Raw genomic sequence first — 11,082 nt, 5'->3', positions numbered from 1 at the left:
TGCTCACCAAGTCACACATGATACCCAGGAGATACACATGGAACACAGCAGAGCTAAACCACCATGGAAATGTAGTGCCACCCCTCATCTTGCCCCCTTAATTTTTGGACAACAGTGTTTTATAATCTCATTCAGAAAACTTATGAAACTTCATCTTCTAACTACGAGCACTTTGACTGCCTACACACATCGATACTCCCACAGGAAGTGAACTAAAACATGTTCTAATTTCTAGCCCAGAACAACTTCTGGCCTCTTCAGACACCATTAGTTCTTGTCTCAGCATTTTTCTTTACTTTAAATATCTCAATTACCTTCTGGTTTGGTGTGTGTCGTCCCTCCCCGCCTTCTGTATACATTTATTAAAAAATGCATTTCCCTTTTATTTTGTGAGACCCAACATCCAAATGACCTCAGGATAGATGGATTTTCTATGAGTTGCCTGGTTCCAGGGAAGACTTTGAAGCATGTTTTGACTCAGAACCACTTGGATTTACAATGTAAATGATATCTGATCTAACTAGCTGTGAATTCTGGGCTAATTAATTCAATGAAACTATCTTGAAACGATGATGGTTAGACTAGATGATCTTAAAGGTCCCTTCCAACCTAGACAATTGTATGATTCTATCTTGAGCATCCTACCACCCAACAGGCTTTACAATTGGCTGATCACTTCTGCAGTGGCAAAAAATTGTCATTCTTGACAGTGGGTGACCAGTAATGTAGAGATGACCAGTAACATTGAGGATTCCCCAGTCTAACCACAGCAATGGACAGGGTCCTACCTGCAGATGAAGCAGTACCTTGCATGACACATCACCAAGACAAAACCCGAATTTCAGCAAAATGGGGTTTTACAGAGAGAGAAGCCCAAGCTTTGGGTGTGGAGTTTAAGAACTATGAACTAGATGCAGAGTGAAAGAAGCACCAGGGCTATTTTGTGTTTTGGGCACTGAATAATTCAGCTCATCTATGTGAGGAGCTGACAAATCCAGTAGACAGAGATGGGGTTGGGTTAAGGACATATCATCCCCTAGACCTTGCCTTTGCTGTAATGTCCTCAAAACTGCATGAGGTAAATGATTAATTGAGACCTTGGCTTATGAGGTTGACCAAAATGATCTTAATTTTTTTCATGGTTCATTTACCTATGTCGTGTACTTACTGCTCAGATTTTAATTCCTTTGTGGCTGGAAATATCTCTTTGTTCTGTGTACCTCTTTGTTCTGCCTGGCACATACAGTCCTGTGCCAATTTTTGCACTTCTGTGTGTGATTGTATTAAACAGTGCCTTCAAATAATGCATCCTAATAAAGTCAAAAAGAGAGGAAAGTATCTCATGGAAATATCAGGATCCTTAGTCAGAACAAGATGGACAGATCTCTGCAACCATCATATGGACAAGGTAAAAGAAAGGCACGGTTGTTAGGGAAACCACTTTCTCCTTAGTGATTAAAATAACATCTGATAGACGGCCGAAATCAAGCCTGTTATGAATATTTAATATTTTTTCCTCCCTTCAGAACACCACCCTGCTGAGGACCGCAAGTGTATTGCAAGGTTTTACCTTTAGATGTTTCATAAAAGGTTTTGAGAAAGTGGGATAGGTGAGGGGGCAGGGAGAGGGAGTGGGACTTTATCTTGGTGAGCTTCATCCTAATGGGAGTGTTTGCAGAGTGTCATCACTCCCATTGGGACCTCCTGCTTCCTGTGCAAGGATTCCATATAAAATGCAGATAGAAGTTGCTGCTACATGCTCATTTAGATGCCTTTTCACATTAATTGTGCTCACAGCTAACCCAGGGGCTGTGCTTCCAGAAGTCTAAGTCCCAGAGCACCTACATCTACTGAGAGTTACGACCAGATTATTCTCCTCCACAAGTAACCAACGCATGTTTCCAGTGGTGATGGTTTTTATCCTTCCAACTGAGGCTGGAAGGGATCCCTGGGTTTCTCTAGAATAGATCAAGCTGCTCAGGGACTGCTCCAGTCCAACTCTGAGTATCCCCAAAATATTTCTGAAGCACTTCAGGTCCCTGTTTCAGTTTCTGACCACCTTAATGATGAAAAAGAAGTAGTCCCTATATTTAATTTTAACTCTGCAAGTTGCAATTTGTGCTGTTTCCTTCATTCTTCTGCTGCACACATCTGAGAAGAGTCTGGCTCTCTCTCCCCTATGCCCCTGACTCTACTCATCATGGGGAAAGGACAATCAAGGCATAGGTCTGAACATCAGCCATGATGGAGTGAGATGTCATCTAAATGGCATGAGAGAGGTGGTTTTGGGAGGCAGTCCCTCACAGATGTGTTCTGGATATGTGCATGCTCTGAGGTGGGCTATTTTGGTGGCTCGTGTGAAAGGACATTATAATAGATGAAGAAGACAGCACCAGTACTTTTCTGGAGTGACAAAATTACAAATAAAAATGGCTATAAATGCTACATGTGAAGATATGAAGAGTTGGAACCTAAAATGCATCACTCACGAAGACTGTGGGCTACAGAGGTCTGAGCACATGAAAATTCTTCAAAAAAACAAAAAGTAAGAAGGTGACCTTTGGGTTACACTGGGAAAGTGGAAGAGAAGGAGGAGTTTAATTGACTTGTGCTCCTGTGCTGCCTTGGGATGTTCAAAATGTGTGGATGTTCAACCCAGGCATTAACAGTGTTTCTCTCTCAGTTCTTCTAATTGTGTGAGCTTAAATTTAAATAAAGACTTCATAATAGAACGCAGCAGCCCCGTTTTTTAAGGCAGAGGGCTCCAAGCAATGTTTTAGTGTAGTATTAGTATTCCAAGTATTACCTCTCAAACCAAGAAGGAGCCTGGTGTGGACCTTGGTACACTGGAAGTTACATTGGTGTTTCTTGTGTGTATTCTTTGGCACAAATTTTGCTAAATGCAATGAGTAAGAGATGCAGAGATCTGTGTGTAGGAGAGGCTGACCTAAAAAGGACATCAGTCAGAGCTGTTAAAGAGAAGAACCATTTAATCATTCTGACCCAGCTTAAAAGCAGTTGGGAAAAATCATCTCCTCTCAGATCTGAGCATATTCACCCGATGACAGTAATTAGACATTTCTTAGTTATCTTCTAGGTCTCTTGTCCTTTTATAAATCCTATGCTGTGGTACAACACAAGCTGAAATCTTTCCCCAGTCATCTCAAATGCTTGGATGAAGACCTAGATTTCTACTCCCTTAAGGTAGGTCCCATCTCCATCGCACATTCTACATCTTAGTCAATTCCTGCTTTTTGTGTTTTTTTTTTTTTTTTTTTTTCCAAATACAAAACTAATAAACTTACACTTTTATGTGGATTATGACCTTTCTTTGCCTGCCTTTACCTTTTTCCTAGTGACATTTAGTACTTCAAAACAAAACACCATTTCCATGGTTAGAAACAGCAGAGACAGGTTGTGTGATACTCAAGGAGGAAAGACTTAAGGTAATAAATCCGTGTAACAAATTTCAGTCTGTGGTCTGTATCACTCACCAAGGACAAAGGAGCAAGACAGATACTGGAAGCAAGAAAGATTCTGGAAGCTGCAACCACCCATCAGAATTTGTCATTTGTTGGACTGTAGAAGAGCCGTTTCATTTATGCTTATATTTTTAGAAGATTTATGTCTCTATTTCTAAGGCCACCTCTGGTGAGAACACGTGTGCACATACACGCAAATCTCTTCTCAGATCTCTCATGCTTTTTTTTTGCTTTTTTAAAAAATTTTTCGCTTCAGAAAACTGAGATTGCGGGGGAGAGAAGTAGATGTTGGTATTTGTCTTTCTGGAATGGTTAAGGGGAGGCAGAAAAGGAGAAATTAAATCACTGGAATTCTAATTCTGCCCAACGTGCACTCCTCAACCCGCCTCTAAGTGAGACTCCCCATGAGTCACTCACTCCTTTACGAAGACTTGGCTTTGCAAACTAAGCAAGCAGGTTAAGTACTCAAGTTACAGAATTATTATCCGGGCCGTTCCCTGGAGCCTGGAGTGGAGTGGATAAGCTGTAAAGGCTGCATAATAAAACCAGCCCAGGAATTCTCAGCAGCTTCGCAGGCAGGGATGCTGTCATTGCCCGCTCTCTGCAGGGAGCACTAATTGTGGCGCTTGCTGCAGTCGCCTTCAGCTTACTGACAGCATGCCAATTTCAGGCAAGAACTAATTTATCAATGGCTGGAGTGGCTAAAGAGAATATATCTCCTGTCATGTTCCAGGCTGTGGCTGCAGGGTTTCTAAAGTAGCTTTTGTTGCTCTTAGAAATAATGCATGTTAGCAGGGTATTTCTGCATCGAGCAAGAAGGTCCTCTAGGCTTCTAGTCTTATTAGATAACAGTTGTTCTACATTAATCTGTTTTAATGAAGTTCTTGACCTTCTTCCTTGGTAGATTGATGAGTAATTTTCCAAATAAATCTTGCCTAGCATCTTAATCCTATTTTGCAAATAATCCCAATAACTCATGTATGAACACTTACAGCATTAGGATTGTGTAGAAAAAAAAAAAAGAGAGAGAGTAATACACATGGAGACAAATACTCTGGGTAATTACATTGTGTGGTATGTAGGACACTGATTGCCAGTTCTGATTCATGGGGGGAAACAGTATACAAGAAAGATGTGAAGTGGACTATTAAGTCCCATAAAAAATTATGCAGATGTCTTCAACAAACCTGTGCACTCATAAAGTAACCAGGCAAAGTGGGGAAAAAAAGTCTTATTTATGGTGCATTGCATAAGTCAAGAGATTTACTGAGATCTTATAACAAAGTGAGAGTAATTAAATGCCTTAGAATCAGGAATTGGGCACTGTAAATGAAAAATGTGTGAAGAGGAACGGTTAATAGAGCATGTCAGTGTGTGTTTCTAGAGAAGTTAATGGACACGATTAAATCTATTTTTTATCTCTCCCCATAAACCATATTGGTTCTCAGGTGCTGATCTCTACGCCTGTGCAAGGAGAGAAGTGAGAAAGAAGAGCACAGTCATGTCTGGTGGGGCAGCATGGGAGAGAAAGGTGGGACAAGGATACAGGAGGCCCTTTTAAGTCTATGGTTTAGATTAGAGGGGGAAGAAAGAGGGATGTGCAGATATAATAAAGACTGACAGACATAAAGACTGGACATAATAATAACTTACTGTGGTTTATGGCTGTGATGGATGTTCGGTGGGGGGTGCCGAAATCATGCTTAGCTCTTCAGGAGTGCAATGCTTGGGTGGAGATGTTCTTCCCTTCTCTGCTCTCAGGTGAAACCACCCAACCCTACCACTCCCAGGCTAAATTTCAACCCTCTTGTTTGCCACCTGGTTACATCAAGCAGTCTTATTTCCATGTTTTTCCAGGAAATGGCAGCTGTCAAGTGAAATGTCTGTAAAGAAGCCTTCCAATAGCAAAAATTAAAATATGCCAAGCCAGACATACACAAAGTCTGTTATTTTTGAATTTTTCTGGGTACCTTCTTACAGGTTTTCATCAGCTTGGGTCCTCTTTTTCTGGATGGAGAAGACAACTACATAACTTCAGTTGCCCCTTTGGATGTCCTTGTCCCACAAATACTCCTTTCCCCCAAGCTGGACCAATGCTGACAATCCTATCTTTCACTGTTCAAACATTTTATTTAATTCAGTGAATATGTGTTTATCTTAATTTTTTTTCCTATTGCTCCTTTAGTTGTTATATTTTTGGATGTGGCACTTTGATCTGGTCATTGGTAAAACGAACAGCCCATGCTGTTCAGTGTAATGTTTAATATATGAGCAGATTTCTACTCACAGACTACAGACTGACCTGTTTTTTAGGAATTCTAATTTTCTACAACTGTGTTGGCTTTTTGAAGGAGAAGGTGGGATATTGCATTGTATTTCTCTTGGGCATTATGCTCAGTTAATCAGTGCTGTGAAATAGATAAAGAATAAAGTAAAACATAAACTGTTTTTTACAAGATTTTAACAGCTAAGGTTACTTAAGAAATAGATCTTCATCATAAACAAAGTAAAAAAAAATTACTTTCTTTGAACAGTGAGGAAATCTGCCCAGCATGTTAGCGGAGGTGAGCTGTGGTTATTTTTCTTGCAGCTGCTTACACATACATACGTTTCCCTCACTATTCTCAGTCAGAGACACCAATTAAGTGTTCATTCATTAAAAAGAAAGTGTGTGGTTTTACATTAGTGAGCAGGTTATTTTGCCTCTAACTGCTTACCTGATCCAGAATCAGAAAGCAGCAGCTGTCTCTGCTCTGAAGTCCTTTCCTTTCCCTCTCCAAAGGACCCTAAATCCACCCAAACCTCACCTGCTCCAGACTATTTGATTTTCCTCTGCAAAAACTTGCTCTGTTGCCTTGACTAAGCCACATGGCCTCCTGCATCTCCTCCAGAGACCACATCTCCAGCTGCCAGAGGATGAACCTTAACCCAGCCTACCTGTGATGAACAGAACAAGGCTTCACAGCAGGGAGACAGCTGGTTTGTTGTCAGGACAACTGATGCTCATCAGGATGTTTTCACTGCTGCTTTCTATGTCTCTCATGTCTCACCTGGTCTCCTCCACCTGTCCATCGAACAGGAGCAAAGGGTGCATTCCTCTGCTGGAGTTTCTTCAAGGAGTGTAATACAGAGGTGCTTGCCATCTGTAGTAATAACTAAACATATTAATACAAGGTTGAAATACGCTCAGCTTTTTAGTTCTTCTCAAAAAAAGAAATTAAAGAATCTAATTGAACTTTTTCCCCTTCAAGATCTTTGAAATTTAGTTGGTGATATAACATAGAGTAGCACAAAACCCCGTATGTGTATGTGCATCTCCAAAAATACAAAAGTCAGGGCTGGTGAGATGCACCTGGAGTGCTGGGTCTGGTTCTGGTCTCCCCAGAACAAGAACGAGAGGGACATAATGGATCACAAAGGGCCATGGAGTTGGTGAAGCATCTGGAGCATCTCTCATATGAGGAGAGGCTGAGAAAAGTGGGACTGTTCAACGTGGAGAAGAGAAGGGTCATTGTTCAGGGATCAGGGGGATTTATCTATGTGCATAAATTCCTGGTGGAAGGGTGGGAAAAAGATGGAGCCACATACTTCTCAGTGGTGCCCACGGACAAGATGAGAAGCAACGGGTACAGACTGAAACACAGGAAATTCCACTGAAAAAAGGTTTTAAATGTGAGGGTGGTCCAACACTGGAGCAGGTTGCCCAGAGAGCCTGTGGAGTCTCCAGCCTCCAAGGATGGGGAATATCTCCAAGATATTCAACACTCAAGTGGACACAGCCCCGAGGAGCCTACTTTCACAGACCCTGCTCTGAGCAAGGCAGTTGGATGGGATGATCTCCAGAGGTGACTCCAATCTCAGTCATTCTGGGATATGGTGTGTGAGCCGATGCAGGTAGGATGCAGGAACAACCACAAAACCACGGATTAAAGGCAAAGAACAAATTTAATGTCAATACCTTGTGGATCAGGGAACCTCTGAAGCAGCCCCCGGGCAGAGACAGGCAAGCCAGGGACGCAGGGCCTGCACGGGCAGAGACAGGCAAGCAGGGGATGCAGGGCCCGCAGAGCGAGAGTCCTTACTAGCATGAGAGTCCTTGTTAGCAGGTCCTTATTAGCATGAGAGTCCTTGTTAGCAGAGGAGTGAGGGAGAGAGGGAGCTCCCACTTGCTGTTTGGGGCTGTATTTCAAGGATTCAGGCAGGCAGAGTTTTCTGCTGGGCTTTGATCTCTCCAACTGCAGGGCAGGAATCCCAGGTGTGTTTGATAAGGTGCCCCTGAGTCCATCCCAGGCCTGTGTCATCTGAGTGCAGATGTTCTACTTGTTGAGCACACAAAACTAAGCAACAATGAGTGTGATAGATGTGTTTTCCAGCACCCCACATGCGAGTCACTTGAGCATATTTACAGTCCTCCTCCCCAATCTTCCAGTACTTTCCCACATACATGTGAGTCACTTGAGCATATTTACAGTCCTTCTGGCCAATCTTCCATTACTTTCCCACATATGGTGAATAGGGATATGAGGTCATGAAGGAAAAAGGGTTTCTTCAGATAGAATCATAGAATGGTTAGAGTTGGAAGGGACCTTAAAGATCATTGAGTTCTGACCCCCTGCCCTGGGCAGGGACACCTCCCACCAGACCAGGTTGCTCCAAGCCCCCTCCAACCTGGCCTTGAACCCCTCCAGGGATGGGGCAGCCACAGCTTCTCTGGGCAACCTGGGCCAGGCTCTCACCACCCTCACAGCAAAGAATTTCTTCCTAATATCTCATCTAAATCTCCCCTCTTTCAGTTTAAAACCATTACCCTTTGTCCTATGGCTCCCCTCCCTAACCAAGAGTCTCTCCCCATCTCTCCTGTAGACCCCCTTTAGGTACTGGAAGGCCATTATAAGGTCTCCCCAGAGTTTCTCTTCTCCAGGCTGGACAACCCCAGCTCTCTCAGCTTGTCTTCATAGGAGAAGTGCTCCAGCTCTCTTATCATTTTTGTGGCCCTCTGCTGGACCAGCTCCAACAGGTCCACGTCCGTCCTGTGTTGAGGACTCTAAAGCTGGACACAGTGCTCCAGGTAGGGTCTCACCAGAGCAGAGGGGCAGAATCACCTCCCTCAACCTGCTGGCCATGCTTCTTTTGATGCAGCCCAGGATGCAGTTGGCTTATATGCCTAAGAGTGTGTGGGAATATACTGCAAATGGTGGTCCCTACAGACACACTGCACTTGTCTTTAAGCGCAAAACACAAGGCAAACACAAAATGCAAAAAAATAAAAGAAGTTGTTTGAAGAGCTTGAACTCCCTACAGACACACTGCACTTGTCTTTAAGTGCAAAAAACAAGGCAAACACAAAATCCAAAAAAATAAAAGAAGTTGTTTGGAGAGCTTGAAGTGGCCAAAGAAGAAAATAACATCGTTAGTGGTGATTGACTGACAGAGTCATTAAAGTCAGGCTTGCAGAAAGTCCAGCCTGATCTCAGGCATCTCCTGGGTCAGAGATGCTCACCCTGTGACCTGCACCACCTTGGTAACCCCTAGGTGAGCTACTGCAGGCATTTGGGGAAGCAATTTGGTTAGGGTAACCCCTAGGTGAGCTACAGCAGGGATTTGGGGAAGCAATTTGGTTAGGATTTAGAGATAGATTCGGGTTCTCCTTGTAAATAGACTGAATAGATCCCGTTCCTCCGAAAAAGCAGAGAGCTGTCAAAAAAGAGCAATTGTGGGGAGGTAAAAACAATGTTTCTGAAGAGCAGCGACAATCACGGTATGGGTTAGACACGCGCTTTGTTTTGAGATCCTTGTTAAAACCGTGACAGCTTAAAGCACTCTGCGGAAATGAAACGCTGGAGCAAAACGCTGTGGGACTGCTTGCGAGGGTGGTTTCTGCAGCGAATTCCGTAGCTGAGAAGTGGAGGAGCATGTTGACTCTATGCCCAGGAGAGAAAGCAAAAATGGGTATGAAGGAACGACTGCGAAACGCGATGTTTCTGCAGCCGAGGAAGTGATCGGGCGGGTGTTTGGATTGAAGGAGCTCTGCCTGGCTGTCGGTACACATGGTGGGTAATTACTTCAGCCTGGCTGACAGTGATACATTTATTAAGCCACGATAAGTCACTGCTTTCACTTGTCCGTCCGGGCCTGAAGTACTTCTGTGGTGATAAAGTCCAAAAAGAGATTGTAAAGATTTCTACCTGCAGGAGAAAATTAAATTTCTGCCCCCATGCTACCGAGACTCTTAGTAGAGGAGATAATTTATGTCAAGAAGGTGAGGAGCCTCTTGGCAGAGGGACGGGAGTGGAGGAGCCGAGTCTAGGGAAAAATTCAAGGAGGTAGAAGTTTGATCCCTCTATAGAAGAGAAATTGCAGGGAGCCTCTGAGGCTGAAGCAATGCATTCTCGTGGAGAAACCTTAAAAAATCTTTAGTGCGTTGGCAGGAAGCAGAGAAACAGGCTGGAAAACACAGCGATGCCATTTAAAGATTCAGAATCTGGACAGCAATGTGCTTTTCTTGTACAATTTAAAGTTTCCTGTGCCAAGCCTGTATTTTTCTCCAGACTAATTTTTATTCTCAGCACTAAATTAATATTTCTATTTTGCTTTGCAGCAGGCAGCAGTACCACATTATAAACACAAAGTCATGCAAATATTCTAACCATCACTGATTACAAATGCTGCTCCTGTAGGTTGGTTTTCAGCCAGCAATTTTGAAGATAGAGTGTATTAGTGCCTGGATTTTGCCAGTTCACAAGCTACAGTAAATGAAAGCCTCATTAGAAAAGAAAAAAAAAAAGCACATATATTTATTTTCCTCTCTTTGAACTCATCATTTAAGGCTAAATCCATTTATGGAGCTCAACGAGAATTACAGAAAACAAAATAATGTGTAGATGGCTTATAGGCATGCAATGAAAGTTGGCTTGGGTTTATTCTTTCTAGCCCAGCATCTGTTGTGGCTCTCAGGCCAGGGCCTCCACTGGAAAACATTGGAAAACTGTGCAACTACACATGGTTAAAGACAATCCATTTGACAAAAATAAAAAGGGCAATCCGCTGATAAAGAGTGTTTTATGTCAGCTGGTAAGCCAGAGGAACACGTGCTCTAATAACGCTTCGCAAAAACCTACGCTACGAATAAAGGTCCTCAGAGAGCTTTGGTTTGCAGAAAGCAGTGACCCGAAAAGTGGGTGGCAGATAATCAGACAGACAAGACCTCTCCATGCAATTCTCCCCTCCAAATGGATGATGAAATACTTGGATACAGATACAGGGAACTATTGAGGGGGGGAGCGCAGGGTTTCTGTTGCATTGGTACTTAGTGCTGATGTGGGAGTAATGGGTTTACTGCATTGTGTCCTGTGTCCACAGCTCCAGGAGAAGGTTAATAGGTTAAACAAGGCACCTACTGGAACCAAACAAATGTGGAAAATTATGCCCTGGTAGCAACAGACTGAAGGAGCACAAGGTGGGTAATTTAGAAGGAGATTAAAAGATGACTTGATCCTAATGAGTAAGTACTGACACAGGGAATAGAAATTAAGATAATGGCCTCTTGAGTCTTTCAGGCCCATATGTAGCAAGATCTAGTGGTTGGAAGCTGAAACTAGAC

The sequence above is a fragment of the Calidris pugnax genome, unplaced genomic scaffold, assembly GCF_001431845.1.
Source record: "Calidris pugnax isolate Ruff unplaced genomic scaffold, ASM143184v1 scaffold10, whole genome shotgun sequence".
Classification (NCBI taxonomy): Eukaryota; Metazoa; Chordata; class Aves; order Charadriiformes; family Scolopacidae; genus Calidris; species Calidris pugnax.
This window is presented reverse-complemented; position numbering follows the sequence as displayed.